This window comes from Bos grunniens, chromosome 19, assembly GCF_055505025.1.
Source record: "Bos grunniens cultivar Pamir isolate PY7600 chromosome 19, Bosgru_T2T1.0, whole genome shotgun sequence".
NCBI classification, from domain to species: domain Eukaryota; kingdom Metazoa; phylum Chordata; class Mammalia; order Artiodactyla; family Bovidae; genus Bos; species Bos grunniens.
The window spans coordinates 53,831,769-53,850,188 of NC_141183.1; the positions used below are offsets into that span (position 1 = coordinate 53,831,769).

General features: G+C 41.5%; 1 protein-coding gene and 2 non-coding genes across 19 annotated transcripts in view; all 3 read left to right on the plus strand.

Annotated features, from left to right (window-relative positions):
* TEX14 (testis expressed 14, intercellular bridge forming factor) overlaps positions 1 to 18,420 on the plus strand; it is a 150,175-nt gene that overhangs the window by 6,452 nt on the left and 125,303 nt on the right. The gene's annotated exons all lie outside the window — the stretch shown is intronic.
* Positions 4,368 to 4,531, plus strand: LOC147352688 (U1 spliceosomal RNA). The gene has a single exon (XR_015148519.1). It is a non-coding gene; the product is annotated as a U1 spliceosomal RNA (small nuclear RNA).
* LOC147352689 (U1 spliceosomal RNA) lies at positions 5,544 to 5,707 on the plus strand. Its single transcript, XR_015148528.1, has one exon. It is a non-coding gene; the product is annotated as a U1 spliceosomal RNA (small nuclear RNA).

Consider the following 18,420-nt stretch of genomic DNA (forward strand, 5'->3'; position numbering starts at 1 on the left):
AACTAAGATTCCGAAAGCTGTGTGACATGGTCAAAAGAAATTTACCATCTTAACCATCTTTAAGTGTAAGTTTCAGTACTGTTAATTATATTCACAGTGTTGTGCAACTTATGTCCACAACTTTTTTATCTTGCACACCTGAAACTGTGTACCCTTTGAACAACTCACCATTTTTCATTTCCTTATACAAACGGAATCATATAGAATTTATCTTTTTGTGCTTGATTTATTTCACTTAACATAATGTTTTCAAGGTATAATACACTAATGTTATAGCATCTATCAGAATTTCTTTCCTTCTTAAGGTTGAAAAACATTCCATTGTATGTATTTACATTCATCTGTAGATAAGACACTCGAGTTGCTACTACCTCTTGACTATTGTAATAGTGCTAGGAACATGGGTGCATGTTCCTTTCTCACTTTTTAACTAGGCTACTTTTAATTTAAAATATGTATTTGTTTTTATTATCAGAAATGATAACTAACATTTATTATGGTAGGCCCAGCATTCTGCTCAGTTTTGTCTGGCATTAAAACCCAAAATTCTTTAGCTGCCAGCTCTCTCATATGCATATTCTATTATACAGGCTATTTACCTAATCACTATATTGCAGATATTTTCCCACTTTGTCACATGTATTCAGACTTTATGAGGTTTTCTACTTTATTGATGTTATGTATATGCAAAGTTTATATTTGATTCTTACTTTGGTAACATGCTTAGAAAGTCTTTTCTTTTTAGTTCCCTAGTGTTCAGTGGTTAGGACTCCACTGCAGGTGGCACTGGGAACTAAGATCCCCCAAGCCCTTTCGCAAGGCCAAAAAGAAGTCTTTATTTTCTTCAAAATTATTGTAAACATAATCATCTGCATTTTTTACATATGGTTTATGATTTAATTTGAATATTTTAATCTATCTGGTTTTTTTTTTTAATGTAGGAGAAAGAAAGCATTTTTTCCCCTTCTCTCCAGTGGTAAGACAGTTTTCTAAATACTCTTTATAAGGCAACTGATCTTTTCCCCCACCTGTATAAAATGCTGTCTTTATCATATGCTTTTTTTTTTTCCGGCCGGGTCAAACAGTTTGTAGGATCTGAGTTTCTCAAACCTTTGCCCCCTGCAATGGAAGGGTGGGTTTTTAACCACTGGACTGCAAAGGAAGTCCCTAAGATACTTTTATATATGTAGGTGCTACATACCTGGTATAAAACCTATTTGGTTATTGCGTACTGTTCTTTTATGTACTTATTTTTGGCTGCACTGAGTCTTCGTTGCTGTGTGGGCTTTCTCTAGTTGCTGCCAGTGGGGGCATTTATTTTTGTTCGTAAATGAGATTAATCTGTGAGATGATTACATCTACTTTGGTTTTGGCAACAAAGTTTTGCAACATTTGTAAAATGAACTAAAGCTTCTCTACTTTTTCTGGCTAACTTATGTTTGTATTTAATATAAACTTATGTAAGTATTTCCTTGTATTTTTCTAAGGAATGTTGTGGCTTTCCTCAAAGGATGTTAAACTTCACAGGGCTTCTGTGAGGATGTAGCATTAATGTTTTAACCTGCTTGAGCTATAAGAGCATGAAAGACAGTCATGCTTTTGCCCCAAGGCAGATTGCCTTGGACATATATTTTGATAACTGGGCCAAAAACAATGAAGTTCCCATGAAATAGTGAAACTAACCTTGTGAAGGGCTCTGTGTTACTTAAGAAAGCACCACTAGGAAACTCCCTGATGGTCCAGTGGTTAGAACTTGGCGCTTTCACTGTTGAGGGCTCAGGTTTGATCTAGGGAGGTAAGATCCAAAAAGCCTCATGGTCAAAAAAGAAAAGATAAAAAGAAAACACTGTTAGTACTACTTACAGTATCAAACACCTGGAAACAATCCAAGTGCCCATCAACAGATGATTGGTTTAAGATGTGGTGTGTGTGTATACACACACAATGGACTATCATTCTGTCATAAAAAAGAATGAAATATTACCTTTTATAGTCATGTGGACGGATCTAGAGAATATCATACTATGTGAAGTAAAAGACAAATACTATATGATATCACATATATGAAATCTAAAAAATAATACAAATGAATCTATATAAAAAAACAGAAGCAGAGTCAGCCAGAAAACAAACTTATCGTTACCAAAGGGGAAATGGAGGTGGGAAGGGATAAATTAGTAGTATGAGATTAACAGATATAAACTACTATATATAAAACAGATAAGCATTAAGGACTTAATATATAACACACAGAACTAAATTCAATATCTTGTAACAACCTATAGGGGGAAAAAAAAATCTGAAAAAAAAAAAATAACTGAATCACTTTGCTGTACACCCGCAAGTGACACAATATTGTAAATCAACTGTATCTTACAAATAAAAAGAAGGCACTGCTAGTCACAAATCTTCTGAAAATGGCATTTTGAATTTAAAAGTTGTTTGGTGATAATAGTAGTCTAGTTCACAGATACCATTTTCCCCTTACAAGTGTGGTTCCCAGCCAGATTTCAAGATCTCTAACTTTAGAAAAAAAATTATTAATCTTTTGGCTGCCCTGGGTTTCTGTGTGTGGGCTTTCTCTAGTTTCCGTGAGCGCGGGCTACTCGTCGTGGAGTTGTCTCTTGTTGCGGAGCACAGGTTGTGGGGCTCGTGGGCTTCCGTAGTTGTGGCACACTGGCTTAGTTGCCCCTCGGCCTGTGGAATCATCCCAGACCCGGGATCAAACTTGTGTCTCCTGAATTGGCAGGAGGATCCTTAAACACTGGACTACCAGGGAAGCCCCAGGATAGCTAACTTTTATTTCACAGACACACAAAATTCTAGATTACATATGCAGGTATGTATATATGAGTATATATTTTATATATGTATTACATATAATAGTTCTTTCTTTTGGGGGAGAGAGTTTATAAAAATCAAACTGGTAGGGTGTCAAAGGTCAGACTTCAGACTTCATGATCTCCTTCTTCCACCCCAGTATTTTTTTCCTCTCTCTCCATCTCAGTTACCTCTGTTCTCAGTTATTGCTTGTTAATTTTTAATACGATTTTTACAAATAGCATTACTTCTTCCTGTTTTAACGATATAAAGCTTGGGAATTCCCTGGTGGTCCAGTGGTTAGGACTCCATGCTTTCACTACTGTGGGCCTATGTTCAATCTGTAGTGGAGGAACTAAGATCCTGCAAGCAGCCCAGTGTGGCCAGAAAAAAAAAAGATATAAAAGCTGGCTGATTTATGTTGGTGGAGGAGACAATATTAGAAGAGTCCTTCTGTAAGATAAAAATGTGAGAAATAGGTTGGTTCTAGTGTGATCTTGGGCAACTGAAGAATAGTTAAACATGGGAACTCCAGTTCTAACATACACTGAGGCAGAAAGGAGAGGACTCAGAAGTTTGATGATATTAATTATGTGAACATGTAATACATGAAGTACTAACCGCTGCCTAAAACGGGATTTGCTCTTTTCAAAGGGTCTGAGATAGTCTTGGAGAGGTCAGGAATTTCTTGTAGGATGGGTTGAATCTCTAGTAGTCTTGTGGATTTCAGACACCCATGAAAAAGCAAAAGAATGACCCTGTGCTTGTAGTGTTGAGCACAAGAGAGTTTAAGGATAAGTCAAAACACAACTTAGTCTCTATTAGGAGAGGAGACACTCTTGATCAAAAAAGTGATTTCCAACGGTGAGGATGATCACATTCCAGCTAATGGACCCCTACAACTTACCCAAATATCTGCTGTAGGAGGGGTTACTGCAAGAGCTTTCCACTAACTCAGTTCAAAATTAGTATTTGTGCAGCTATTCTTGTAAGGGTGATCATTTGCCCCACATTTGAAAAAGAGCCTATTTTGTACTTGTGCTCGAAGCTTTGAACGCTCAAGTTATTTGCAGCTCTAACTACATCGACTGAATTTTAAAACGTACTTTTACCAAATTTCATCTTTCAGACTTGCTATATCTGTTGCGTCATACCGGCTTGCTGAACTACCACAGAATCACAGCGAGGTCATTAGCTCCAAACCCTTGAAGGAAAGAACGAATTTCTTACTTTTATATCTGTAGAGTCTTTGCCTTTAAATTTCATTCCAGTAACTATACGAGGAAAAGGACACGCTAAATGAGATCAGCAAAAGGGGTGTGGAACATGCAGATGAGCGCAGTGACTGCCTTAATGCTTACACTAGGCATTTATTTCCTATGATTTGGCAATATTGAGATCTACAAAGTATTCCTTCTTTGTAATTATAGTTTTAAGGCTTAATTCCAGAAATGAGGGTAGAGGTTTGTAAAATGCACAAGAAAAGTGACCCTCTCTGTAGAGTGATTAGAATATGTGGGTGACATGGTAGAGGCCGATAACAACTCATACTTACCTGGCAGGGGAGATACCATGATCACGAAGGTGGTTTTCCCAGGGCGAGGCTTATCCATTGCACTCCGGATGTGCTGACCCCTGCGATTTCCCCAAATGTGGGAAACTCGACTGCATAATTTGTGGTAGTGGGGGACTGCGTTCGCGCTTTCCCCTGGTGTGGCTTGTTTAAGAAAAGGCTGTAGATTGACGTTTTCTTTTGTTTGTTGCTAGTGGTGGCTGTTGTGAGTTGACGCTGTAAATCCCAGTTTTAAACTATGGGAATTAGTTCGGCTTCTTTAAGGGGCTGTGATTATCTTTTTCTTCTGTTATGGTTTTTTGGTTTCGGTTTTCCTTTCTCTGAGCTGGAGGATCGTTTTATGACCTTTTCTTTCTTCACCAGTAGATATAGAGGGAACCTCTTGAAAGCAACGTGTCCTTGCTTTGTAGTCCGTTTCTCCATTTTCAGGTGGCTTCCCTGGTGGCTCAGACAGTAAAGTGTCTGCCTGTAATGCTGGAGACCCGGGTTCGATCCTTAGGTCAGGAAGATTCCCTGGAGAAGGAAATGGCAACCCACTCCAGTACTCTTGCCTGGAAAATTCCATGGGCAGAGGAGCCTTGTAAGCTACAGTCCACGGGGTCGCAAAGAATCGGACACGACTGAGCCACTTCACTTCACCTCTCCATTTTCAAAGCCACCAGTTTAGTGTCTTCGGTCAGTTGATAATGTAACTCCTCTCCATAAGAGCCTTTGATTACATTAGGCGCACCTGGATAATTCGGACTATTCCCGCCCCACCCAGTCTCAAAGCTAATCGCATCCCTACAGTCTGTTCTGTCACAAAGGTGGGTCACATTCCCGGCCCCGGGGATTAGGCCCAGAGCGCCTCCGTGGCTGTCAGTCAGCCTATCACGAGGCCCGGGTACAGTCGGCGCTACAGAGTGACGTAACTAAGGTGCGCGAAGTATGTAAATGAGCTCGGCTTCGGCTGGCCCTGTTCAGAATGTACTATGAAGCGTTTTTATTATTTTGCAAATATTGCGGTACTCGCAATGTGCTTGTCGGGCCTTATAGTTGGGAGAAGCCGTTATTTCGTAAGTGAGGGTGTAGAGTTTTCGGTGAAGAGAGTGACCGTAAGTGCGAAGTGTTTGGAACGTGAGGCTGAGGCGGCAGGCAGGGCGAGCAACTCATACTTACCTGGCAGGGGAGATACCATGATCACGAAGGTGGTTTTCCCAGGGCGAGGCTTATCCATTGCACTCCGGATGTGCTGACCCCTGCGATTTCCCCAAATGTGGGAAACTCGACTGCATAATTTGTGGTAGTGGGGGACTGCGTTCGCGCTTTCCCCTGTCTCTTTTGTGGTTCAAAGGAAGTTGAGTAGTTTTTATTAGGGAAGAATATAATGGTGTAGTTTGTGTTTAAACGTGGGGTTTTCGAAACTGCTGATCCGATTTTCCAGCTTTTTTTTTTTTTTTTTTTTTTTTGCTTGTTCGTTTTTTTATTGTAAGTCGTGTGTTTTTTTGGTAGTATCGTGTGTGAGAGGTGGTGGCTTTAGTTTTGTTTGAGATTTGGTGAGTTTTAATTTTCAGGGTTTATTGGAGGTCTATGTGACCGGCGAACTTTTAGTTTACTGTTTGAGAAGTGAGGTTTTAGCCGAATTTTTCTTGCAACGGGTTCGGAGATTAAGGGGAGTCTCAAAGGCAGTGTTGAGGTGTACGGGTGAATAGTGCAGATCTAGGTACTCAGAAGGAGGCGATGGCACCCCACTCCAGTACTCTGGCCGGGAATATCCCATGGACGGAGGAGCCTGGTAGGCTGCAGTCTATGGGGTCGCGAAAAGTCGGACACGACTGAGCGACTTCCTTTCACTTCTCACTGTCATGCATTGGAGAAGGAAATGGCAACCCACTCCAGTGTTGTTGCCTGGAGAATCCCAGGGACGGGGGAGCCTGGTGGGCTGTCGTCTATGGGGTCACACAGAGTTGGACACGACTGGGGTGACTTAGCAGCAGCAGGTATATTTTATGTTTTATGGCTTGAACTTTGGTTTTTGCCCTTATTTTCAGAATATCGTGCTTAGTCCCCCAGTCTGTTTGACTTTTTGTGACCCTGTCAGGCTTTTTTGTCCATGGGATTTTCCAGCTGAGAATACAGGAGTGCGTTGCCATTTTTTTCCCCCAGAGGATCTTGCCCACCCAGGAATCGAAAAAGGGTCTCCTGCATTGCAGGCGGATTCTTTACCAGCTGAGCTTTCAAGTGACAGTGAAGTGAACGTTAATCTTGCTTCTTTTCTGATTTTTACCTCTGGTAGAAAAAGAGGACTAATGTTTATTTCTGACTGCTCTGTTGTTCTCTTAGGTCAGTTTGAAATCTGGATTTTTGAGGCTGTTGAAATATTCTCATAAGTAGCCATTTTTCTCTGCAGCACAGTCAAAATTTGGGACTTCTATACTGTTTTAGGAGGCTATTCTGTTAATCCTTTCTACTTCGGAAAGTTAAATTGAGCAGATTCGTTTCTTCTTTATTACCTAAGGAATGCTGCATCTGGATTGAATGTGGGTATTTCTAAAGGTCCCCAACTAGTGTCTTTGAGAACCTGTTCTGTTGCTGAAAACTAGAATGTCTCTGCAGGCAACCAATTCCTGTATATGCTGCAGATTCACTGTATTTCATTTTCAGGATATGATATATTCTGGTTCTGCCTAGTTTCCCGATGTAGCTGTTTAGATTTCTAGTGACCTTCACACTCGTAACTTACTTGTCTTGCAGAAGCAGTTCCTGCTGCTTCTCTCCTAGAACAAATCTTGTCCATCTGTATTTAGTCCCTTCCTGACCCTTAGCAATGGGAGAGGGTAATTTACAGTGTCTCCAGGGTCCTGATACAAAAAAATATGATTTCTCACTTGGCTTCTAGGTTTAAGTACTCACCTGGTAATTAACAATACTTACCTGAGTTCTGGAGCCTTTGTTTGAAAGGGAACATGAGAGACACAAAGTACATATATTTTGCAGCATGTTTTTAAAATTTGTATCAAAATAACATATTTCAAATAGTTCTTTTAGGTTTCTTATTTTTAAATTCATTTTTACTATTTAAAATTTTTATTTGTTTTTCGTTGTGGTGGGTCTTCATTGCTAAACTGGGGCTTTCTCTAGTTGCAGCGAGAGGGAGGGGCTACTCTTCACTGCGGTGCCAGGGCTTCCCATTGGCGGATTCTTAGCCTCTGTACCACCAGGAAGTCCAGTCCTTTTAGGTTTCTAAACTAAGTTGTTCTGCTTCTTCCCATTCTCCAGGTCCCGTTCAAAGGGAGACACTTTCCACTCTAAAAACAACTAAAATTTTATTCTTGTGACATTTATGAACCTCTTTGTTTCTAAACTAGTGTGCAGGATATTCTTCAATGCAGGCGTCCCCCTCTCGCTGTACCTACAGAAGGAGGTAATCAGTGAGCAAGCAAAGCTTCATTTGCCCACTCCCTACTGCTCTCATTACCGCCTGAACCATCCGCACACAACCCCGCAATCCCCCAACCCTGGTCTGTGTAAAAATTTTCTTCCATGAAACCAGTCCCTGGTATCAGAAAGGTTGGGGACCTCTGCTTTAATGCATCCATTCTTTTTTTTTTCCCCCCCAACTAGTACCGAGTGGCCCAAATGTGTTCTGATGTTATTACTTAATGCAATGCATTGTAACTGTGCAGTTGGACAAACTATTTCTTTTTTTTTAATTAAACTTTTTATTTTGTATTATAGTATGGCCAGTTAACAATTTTTAAAATTTAATTTAATTTAATTTATTTTAACTGTAATTTATTATTATTACAGTATAGTAGTGGTTTTTGCCATACATTGACATGAATCAGTCATGGGTATACATGGTGTGTCCCCCATCCTGAACCTCCCTCCCACCTCCTTCCTCATCCTATCCCTCAGGGTCATCCCAGTGCACCAGCCCCGAGCACCCTATCTCATGCATCGAACCTGGACTGGCGATCTGTTTCACATATGGTAATATACATGCTTCAATGCTATTTTTGACATTGTCTATGTTTGATAATGGTAAATAAAGATTTAGATCTCTTGCACCACCATTTCTTCTCTATTTTTTCCTAATATAGTTTAAAAACCATTTGGTTAAATCAGTGTTCAGTTTATATTATTCTTAGGCAAACATTATTCGCAACAGAGCATTGTCATTGAATATCATTGTTCCCTTTAATTTTATTGTTCTTCTGGTTAGTTTTTTTTTCCCTTCTGCTTTTTTTTTTCCTTCTTCTTTTTCTTTTCTGTTTTTGGCCATGCATCAAGGCATGCAGGATCTTAGTTCTGCCACCTGGGATTGAACCCATGTCCCCTGCAGTGGAAGCACAGAATCCTAACCACTGGACTGCAGTGGGTGGTGGTGGGTTAGTCACTAAGTCGTGTCCAACTTTCACGACCCCGTGGACTGTAGGCTCCTCTGTCCTGCCAGGCTCCTCTGTCCATGGGATTTTCCAGGCAAGAACACTGGAGTTGGTTGGCATTATAGCCTCTTGTTTTCTACAAGACCAATCATATCAAGTAATCTTATTAGTTTAAATGTTGTTTTGTTTTGTTTTTCCTGGAGGTCTATCTACTTCTGTTTTTCCTCTACCTAAAACCATTGTTCTTTCAGACTGCTGCATAGGTGAAATAGTTTAAATGGGTATCAAATTCTACTGGTTGGAATTAAAATTTTCTTCATTATTTCAAAGGCATCACTTTTTTGACTTACAACCTCTGGAAGCTATTGAGAAGAATTTCTGATTCTTTATACTATTTATGTGATATGTGTGACTGATCTTTTCATTCTTAGAAAAAATGAATTATCTCTTTTATTTTCATTTTTCTGCAATTTCCTAATTTTGCGCCTTAGTGTATCTTACAGCCATTCATTGTATGGGGCACTTAATGAAAGCCCTTTCGACCTTTAGAAAGCCTTTCTTTTTTTTTTTTTTAGAAAGCCTTTCTATGTTGGGAAGTTGTCTTGGATTGTTTCATCAGTGATTTCCTCCCCTTGGTTTATAATTTTTCAAAAACTTTCCATATTTGGATATTAGAACTCCTACAGTGGTCCTCTGATTAGGGAAAAAACATATATATATATATATATATATTCATCTTTTTTGCTGAACCTGTGTATTCAGTTTTTTATTTCTACAATCATATCTTTAGGACCTCTTTTTTCTTTTGTTCTAAGTTTCTGCTTTGTATAGCCTCTTTTTTCTATATTTTCTTTCCTCTGGCTGTGCTGGGTCTTTGTTGCTTTGCACGGGCTTTCTCTAGTTGTGAGCTGGGGCTGCTCTTCCTTGTGGTTCTCTGGTTTCTCACTGTAGTAGCTTCTCTTGTTGTGGAGCACAGGCTCTAGGCACTCAGGCTTCCATAGTTGTGGCCCATGGGCTTTAGTTGCTCCAAGGCATGTGGAATCTTGCCGGACCAGGGATTGAACCTGTGTCCCCTGCACTGGCAGATGGATTGTTATCCACTGTGCCACTAGGGAAGTCCTGTATAGCTTCTAATACATGTTTTTCAGATGCGAATTCTTCTTTTATATCTCTGAAGATTTTAATGATTATTTTTTATTTTCTTTTTAAGTTTTCTTCTTTCTGCATAGTCTATCTCCGCCATATTGTCTTCCTTTGGTTGGTTGGCTGAGCTGCTGTTACAATTGTGTCCTCATGTTAACAAATAGGGAGCTGGTTGGAAGCTCTGAGTGCCAAGGTGAGGTAGTATGGTCTCTCTGCTTCCCTGCAGAGTGATCTGCCTACACCTTTGTAGGGGACACCCATGTCGACATCTATGGGACTTTCTTCTAGGGTGTTTACATTCCTCAGAGGAACCCTTCAGTATTCTGGAAGGTAAAGGCTTAGTTACCAGTGTTCTGGAAACCAAATGAAGGATGAGAGGGAGGAGGTGTCTGCATTCAGCCTTTGGAATGCATATGTACATCTTCTTTTCAGTAACTGTTTGAACTTTTACCTGAGTTTCAAGATTTCTCCAGAGAGCCTCAGGTGTACCTTCCTCCAGTATCACCACTCTGAATAGTGCCAGCATGGGCTGGTTATCCAGCAGCATGGGGAGAGAAGTCTGGCCATCTCTTCTGAAACAGCTTTCCATCAGCTTGGTTTCTTTTAATCTCCATTTCACCTTAAATCTGGAGTGTTTTGAGTATTGAGTATTCTGCAGTCTCAACTGGGTCTGCAGTATCAGTTGAATATTCTGTAGTATCAATTGGGTTAGTTTTCAGCTTTGTCCAGAACTGGCTTAAGAGTTGGGGGTTCCTGGTCTAGTGCAGTTATTTCTCATTTTTAACTGTCAAAAACATGTCGCTGTTGTGCCTTCTGTCCTCTCCATTCTTGAAAACTGTTGCCTTTTAAAAATTGCTTTTTTGCAGTTTCCATGGGATTTTGGGAGAGAGTGAAATTTTATTCAATATACCATCTTTTCCTAGAACCCAGAATTATTCACAGTAGTGAAAAACTGAACCAGCTTAAATGTCCAGCAACAGAGGAACGACTGTATAAGTTACAGTCCAGTCATCAGATGGACTGTTATGAAGAAATTTTATGCTTCCTGTAAGCTTTTAATGACTGTTTGAAGTTAATGGGTAAAGTAATACACACAGTAGTTACATGTTGTATTATTTTGCTGTTTTTTTTTTTTTTTTTTGGCTGAGTGGCTTGTTTAGTTCCCCAACCAGAGATGGAATCCAGGCCCTCTGAGGTGGAAGCACAGAGTTTGAACCACCAGGAAATTCCCATATTTCAACTATTTTAAAAGAAACAAGAAAAACCCTGATCTGGAGGTATGCAGTCTAGTGGGTGAAGTAGCTCTGAATGCCAGGCAAGAAAAAGTGAGGCAGTAATATAGGCACAGGGCTTCCCTGGTGGTTCAGTGGTAAAGAACCCACCTTCAACGCAGGAGACGTGAGTTTGATCCTGGGTTGGAGAAGGAACTGGCAGCCCAGTCCAGTATTCTTGCCTGGGAAATCCCATGGACAAAGATGCCTGGCAGACTACAGTTCATGGGGTTGCAAAAGAGCTGGACACGACTGAGTGACTGAACAACAATTTAGGCACGGACTAGACTGTGCTCAAGGTCACACAGAGGTATTGCTGTGTCCTAAAATTGACTGACAGAAACCAGGCCAACCTCTCTTGTACCTCCCAAGTGATTTTACCAGGGTTATATTGCTGTTTAGTAGTTTTGGTGGCTGCTTTTCACCCTATTTATAATCAGTCCCGTTAGCTCCGTGGATGTAGAAGGCAATGGCAACCCACTCCAGTACTCTTGCCTGGAAAATCCCACGGACGGAGGAGCCTGGTAGGCTTCAGTCCATGGGGTCGTGAAGAGCCGGACACGACTGAGCGACTTCACACTCACTTTTCGCTTTCATGCATTGGAGAAGGAAATGGCAACCCACTCCAGTGTTCTTGCCTGGAGAATCCCAGGGACAGCGGAGTCTGGTGGGCTGCCGCCTATGGGGTCGCACAGAGTCGGACACGACTGAAGCGACTTAGCAGCAGCAGCTCCGTGGATAAGCGGGGATAAAGAAGTAGGCTCCAGTGATTGAGGCAGTTGTTGGCCCATAGCCTAATGTAAAAAACTTCACACGCACAAAATAGACGCAAGTCTCAAAAGACATTTCCTCTGAGTTGTGGAGTTGTTTGTACTACTGGGTATAGATGTTTTCCTTTGTTCATGGGATCTCCCAGGCAAGAATACTGGAGTGGGTAGCCATTTCCTTCTCCAGGGGATCTTTCCAACCCAGGGATCAAACCCCGATCTCCTGCATTGCAGATATGGATTCTTTACCATCTGAGCCACCAGGGGAGCCCCTTAACCTTGCTAGATTATGAAAACAATCTGTGTGCTTTTATAATTCCCCCTTTAAAAAAAAAAGAAAACATATCAGAACCTAAGTTTATCCATGGGGTCGCAAAGAACGACTGAGCAACTGAACTGAACTGAAGACTGATCCATTCAAAACTATCATTTCAGACCTGAAACCAAAAAGCTCGTAGAAAAGAACATAGGCAGAACACCCTTTGGCATAAATCATAGTGATATTTTTAAGATCTGACTCCTAAGGCAAAAGAAACAAAAGCAAGCAAGAATAAACAAATGGGACCTAACTAAGCTTACAGACTTTTACACAGCAAAGGAAACCATCAACTGTTAAAACAGACAACCTAATGAGGAGAAAGTATTTACAAATAATGTGACTGATAGGAGGTTAATATCCAAAATATATATAAGCAGCTCATATAACTCGTATTGAAAAACAAACCCAATTTAAAAATGGGCAGAAGACCTGAATAGATATTTTTCCAAAGAAGATAACAGGCAAATGAATGTTAGCTCAATGTTGCTAATCATCAGAGAAATGCAGATCAAAATCACAATGATTTTCACAGTTGTCAGAATGGTTATCATCAAAAAGACTACAAATAACAAATGTTGGGGAGAATGTAGAGAAAAGGGAACGCTTGGACACCTTTGATGAAAATGTAAATTGGTGCATCCACTGTGGAAAACAGTATAGAGGGTCCTCAAAACATTAAAAATAGAACTACTATATGATGCAGCAATTCCATTCCTCAGTATATATCCAAAGAAAATGAAAACACTAATTCAAGAAGATAGCATGCACCCCAATGTTCATAACAGCATTATTTACAGTAGCTAATATATAGAAGCAATTTAAGTGTCTATCAGCAGATGATGGATAAAGATTTATATATTTGTATCTATATAGATATAGATATATACACACACAATGGAATATTAACGAATCATAAAAAAGACTGAAATTCTGCAATTTGCAACGACATGGATAGACCTAGAGTATACAATGCTAGTGAAATAAGTCAACGGAGAAAGACAAATACTCTGTGTTGTCACTTACATATGGAATCTAAAAGATACAACAAACTAGTATATATGACAAAAAGGAAGCAGACTCACAGATACAGAGAAAAAACTAGTGGTTACCAGTGGGAGAGGGAAGGAGGGAGTGGCAAGATAGGTATAGATACGAGTACAAATTCATATGTATAAAGTAAATAAACAAGGATAAATTGTATGGCACAGGGGCAATATAGCCACTAGTTTGTAATAATCTTTGTTGTTGTTGGGCTTCCCTGATAGCTCAGCTGGTAAAGAATCCGCCTGCAATGCAGGAGACCCCAGTTCCATTCCTGGGTCGGGAAGATCCCCTGGAGAGGGCAGAGGAGCCTGGTGGTCCACAGGGTCACAAAGACTTGGACACAACTGAAGCGACTGAACATGCACATGCGCATCCTACTTGAAACATCAAATGTGCTACTGTTTCAAAGGAGTTGTGCTACTTTACTTGGAGAAGTAAATCCAAGAACAAGTATTTTGGGAAGTGAGAAATAAACGTGGATGGAGTAGAAAGTATAGGCAAGGTATGGTGATTACCAAGTTTATGTAGTAAAAAAGCCCAAGTCACACAGCTGTCTCTGTGAAGAGATCACAGAATTGCTTTCCCAGTTTGCAGCTCATCGCCTGACTCTTCCAAATGATAGTTTGTGGTAGCAGAGACTTTCTTTTGGTCATGGTCAATTGAAAGTCTAGTCCAGAAGATACTCTGCCATTCCCACTCCCAGCAGTGTTTACTTACCAGTCACTCTCATTTGTCTGGAGTCTGCTCTTGGCTGTTTATACTGGAGAGATGGCAGGCCATTCAGTTAACCAGCAGCCCAGGCCGTGGGTGTGGCTGCCCTGTCTCTGCTGGGGCTGAGACGTAAAGGTATGAAATGATGATGTGGAAGCAAGCTATAGAACGGGCCTAGTTGAATAGTTGTTGTTTGCTGTTTTGTTGCTAAGTCATGTCTAACTGTTTTTGCAACCCCAGGGACTGTAGCCCGCCAGGCTCCCCTGTCCATGAGATTTGCCAGGCAAGAATACTGGCATGGGTTGCCTTTTCCTTCTCCAGGGGTCCTTCCCAACCCAGGGATCGAACCCATGTCTCCTGCATTGGCAGGTGGATTCTTTACCACTGAGGCACGAGGGAGACATCTGGGAGGTACGATCAGTTTTTGAAGAAGGAGCATGCAAGCTGAGAAATACAACAGGCAAGGACTGGGCTTTGCAGAATTGCCCCAATTAGGAAACGAGAGGAGAACAAACCTTCCTGAAAAAAACTGGAGAAAGAGCAGAGGTGAGCACTTTCATAATCAGTAGGCAGTAGTGACCTTTGAAAAAAATGCAGTCATTTTCTGCTTTTGATGGAGTAGGGGGAAATGGCAAGAAAACAAGTACAGTGTGTGTTGGCCACATTAATTTCTCATGGATGGAGTGAAGGCCAAGGTGATCAGTTTGAAGACTGCTTCAAATTAAACAATCAGTATATTTTGGAGACTCCCCTTGGTCCCAGGGCTTGAGAATACCTTCCTTTTTCTCACTGACCACATCACATTGAGAGGATCCTAATCTTTTGTTCTCCTAGGTTCTCTGATGCCAAAGAGACTGTAACTGTTTTGGAGGATTTTCCAGTTTTGCTCTGGGGAAATGAATATTCCCAGTTTTTCTAACCTGATGTTCTCCACAGGTTAGTAGACCCTAACTGTAATGAGGCTTTGACCCTTGAAAATGTGAGAGGGTCAGGAGCACCAACCCTCCATGTAGTCATAAATCTGTGTATAATTTATAGTTGGCCCTCCGTATCTGCAGTTCTTCTGTATCCACACCCTCAGGTCCTGTAGTACTGTGGTACTTATTTACGGAAAAAAATCCGCACATAAGTGAACCCCATGTTGATCAAGGGTCTGTTGTATATCAGTCTATAAACCACTGAGTATAGAGGTTAAGAGCATGAAGTCACTAGTTCTGCTACTGTTTAACTGAATGGTTTTCGGTAAATTAGTTAACTGTCTTCTGCCTCATTTTCTTCATCTCTAAAGTGGACAATAATTGTGCAACTGCCTATGGGAAGAAAAATGCAGTGTAAGCATTGTGAGTTAAATTTGTACCGGGGTCTTACTGAGGACTACAGCCAAGGAAACAGCTTCTCAGTAGCTCTGAGAAACTGCTCTGAAGAGGCAAGAGAGAGGCTAGTTTATGTATGATGTTTTTTGGTGGGGAATGCAGTCAAGTAGGTGTCTTGGTAAAGGATTACTGCTAGTTTACAAAGAATAGATATCACAAGTTAATGACTTCAGGGCTTTTCTCTGTATGGGAAAATAGCAGGAAGCTGGGTAACTATCTCAGGGCCTGTTTGCCCAAAGCACAGAGCATCCTCTTATTGTCTTAATTTCCTAAGTCGGGAGCACAGAGTGCTTCATCCTTTTATCGCCTTACTCTCCTCTGAGACACAGAGTGCACTGTTGGTCAGTGACTGCAGCAGGTTAATTCATCCTTGTCGAACTCACTGATGAGCAAAACACTCTGCTTTTTTTTGTTTGTACAACCTAAACAGTAATTGTTGAGCATTAAATGAGATAATATCTGTAAAGCCACAGAATAGTGTCTTAACATGTCGGAGCTCCTCCAAAAATGTGATGTTAAACCAATGAATTCTGAACTCTTAAGATCCAGGGAAGAAAAATAAGAGAATAGTACTGCAGGGGGACTGTGGAATTGACAAAAGTTTAATTTTCTCGATAAAGGACACTTGTATATGTTTGAAAGGAGAGGTGCTAAAGCCAGGTCAGTGGAAAGGGCTAAGATCATAGAGGATGGAATTGGGAGCGCATGTGGAATGAGGGGCTTCCAAGGTGACGCTAGTGGTAAAGAACCCACCTGCCAATGCAGGAGATATAAGAGATGCAGGTTTAATCCCTGGGTGGGGAAGATCCCCCTCGATCCCCTGGAGGAGGGCATGGCGACACCAAGATCTCATAGCCAGACATGGGTTCAGCAGATGATGTTGATGCTTTCACTTTGAGAAACACTGGTGGGAAAAGCATTCATTTGTACTTTTGAAATAAAGGAGAAGCTAAATTGTTTTCCTATAAGAAGAATGGGTGTGATTGGATTAGGATCGTGGTTCTCAATTCTTTTTTTTTTTTTTTTCGTGGTTCTCAATTCTGTAAAACCTTCAGTTCAGTTCAGTCGCTCAGTCGTGTCCGACTCTTTGCGACCCCATGAATCGCAGCACGCCAGGCCTCCCTGTCCATCACCAACTCCCGGAGTTCACTCAGACTCACGTCCATCGAGTCGGTGATGCCATCCAGCCATCTCATCCTCTGTCGTCCCCTTCTCCTCTTGCCCCACAGCATCAGAGTCTTTTCCAATGAGTCAACTCTTCTCATGAGGTGGCCAGAGTACTGGAGTTTCAGCTTTAGCATCATTCCTTCCAAAGAAATCCCAGGGCTGATCTCCTTTAGAATGGACTGGTTGGATCTCCTTGCAGTCCAAGGGACTCTCAAGAGTCTTTTCCAACACCACAGTTCAAAAGCATCAATTCTTTGGTGCTCAGCTTTCTTTATAGTCCAACTCTCACATCCATACATGACCACTGGAAAAACCATAGCCTTGACTAGACGGACCTTTGTTGGCAAAGTAATGTCTTTGCTTTTCAATATGCTATCTAGGTTGGTCATAACTTTTCTTCCAAGGAGTAAGCATCTTTTAATTTCATGGCTGCAGTCACCATCTGCAGTGATTTTGGAGCCCCCAAAAATAAAGTCTGACACTGTTCCCACTGTTTCCCCATCTATTTCCCATGAAGTGATGGGAACAGATGCCGTGATCTTTGTTTTCTGAATGTTGAGCTTTAAGCCAACTTTTTACTCTCCACTTTGACTTTCATCAAGAGGCTTTTTAGTTCCTCTTCACTTTCTGCCATAAGGGTAGTGTCATCTGTAAAACCTTAGGGTCCCTTTTTACAACAAATAGTAATATTTCCTTTACTGTTCATAGTATATTCATGGAAAATATGAATATTCAAGATGTTCCTAGAAAATGTAAGTTATGTAAGTTCCCCCACAATTGATGTAAATGTTCTAACTGTAATATAAAGGAGAAATAAAATATTATAATAAAGTGTTTTAATATGTAAATGCTTGGCCTGGCTACCCAAGGAAGCTGAAATGTCCCCACAAACTTTAAAAATCACCCCTTGAGAGCAGTGGCATAGTCACTGAGAAGCACTGGTTTAGGTGGAGGTTTAAAACATCAGGGTAGAGGGGACTGAAAAGATGTGCATAAGAAGAATGCCAAATGGCAGTGATGTGACTGCAGTTCGCATGAAGTTGGGGTAGAAGGATCACAACTTCCTCCAGCAGTGCTGGGGAGAACAAGAGTAGGATCTAGGACCACATGCAGTAAGTGTGCTCTGCTGCAGCGGGAGGAAGATGAAGTGGCTGAGGGGCTAGTGGGTCACGTGGTATTAAGAGTCTGAAGAATCTAGTGAACTGAAAGGTCAGACTCCCCTCTGTCAATAAGTAGTCAGGAGGCAAGAGAAACTTACCTTGGTTCAAAACATAAAATGCTGGGAGAATAGAACAGCAAAAAAACAGGTTTTATATATCTATATATAACTTAGCCAAACACAGAGATGAGGAGAAAGGAAAAATCCAGAGGGCAAAGGTAGGAATGGACTCATTCTCAGAGGAGGATGCGGGATGTTAACAGAGCAGGGGCAGGAGATAAAGCCTGGGTGAGGCCTGCGCTCAGTGAGGGATCTGACTAGCTGTTTCCTCTTCATTCTGCACAAACTGATTCTGCAAGGAGAAGCTTATCTCGAATCGTGCAGCATGAACACCGGAGTCCAACGTCAAGCCCGTAGCCAAGATACTCTCGAGTCGGATGCCCGGCTCCTCTCCCTGGGCTGGTCTGAAGCGTTGGGAGCCAGGCAAGGATGAAGTCGACTGACGACTAAAAAACTCCTCCGCGTGGGAGTGCCCCATGGGACTCCACACTGGGAGATCCGGAGACCTTCAGTTAGCCCGCCTTGGGACGCGATGGGTTTCTGTCGGGAAAGGATCCGGGCGCGGCGAGTTGTTGGAGGAAGCGGCCGGCAGGGGGCGCGGGCCGCGAGGCGGCGGTGGTGTAGGTACACGGATGGCTCAGGGCGT